Genomic DNA, 858 nt, shown 5'->3' on the forward strand with positions numbered 1-858 from the left:
AAAATCAATACATTTTCTCTGATTAAAACCTTTCACAACCAATCTTGCTTTGTATCTTGGTTGAGAACTATTCTCTTCTGCCTTTATCTTGTATACCCATTTGTTCTTGAGTGTTTTTCTATCATTAGGCAACTTTACCAAATTGTAACGCCCCAAATTTTTTGACCCAAAAATTACTTAAAAATATTAGTTTTCTTTTAGAAATAACTATAATTATTTTTTTGAAGTAGTTCATCATGTAATAATTTGAAGATGCGTCAGAAAATGACTTGATATTTTTTTTTTGTAAAAAAATGTAATGCAATTTACTAAAATATTATTTATTTATTTATTTGCAAAATTAATATTCCAGTTATTACCAGCAAATGAAATCTCACTTCCGCATTTCTATTAAAAGTTAATGATGAAAAGTAAATAACTTTACAATGTACGATAAAATTTTTAGTAATACAAAATATTATTTTTAAAGTAAATGTCTCATTTTTCCACGCGCGTGCACTAATCAAACATCATTCATACAACTTTTGAGATCATTAGTACCTAAATATTGATGTAAGGGGTCAGTTCATCCCACAACAAAAATTAAACCAAATAATAAATTAACAACCATAAAATATGAATATAAAATCCTTTCGTCATAAAAGATTTAAAGAAATTGGTTCTTTAATAGTTTTCAAAGATGTATTAAAAGTCATAAAATGTATCTAAATAAATCAAGTAGCAACCGTAGAGCAAATAATTAGATCAAAATAAAAATAACAATAGAATATCTGCAAGTTATGCATGCTCCTAAATATATATGATCCGGATATAACCAGCCACACAGGCGTCCACGCAGAAGTCACCCATACCAATGGG

Source organism: Cicer arietinum, chromosome 1 (genome assembly GCF_000331145.2).
Source record: "Cicer arietinum cultivar CDC Frontier isolate Library 1 chromosome 1, Cicar.CDCFrontier_v2.0, whole genome shotgun sequence".
NCBI classification, from domain to species: domain Eukaryota; kingdom Viridiplantae; phylum Streptophyta; class Magnoliopsida; order Fabales; family Fabaceae; genus Cicer; species Cicer arietinum.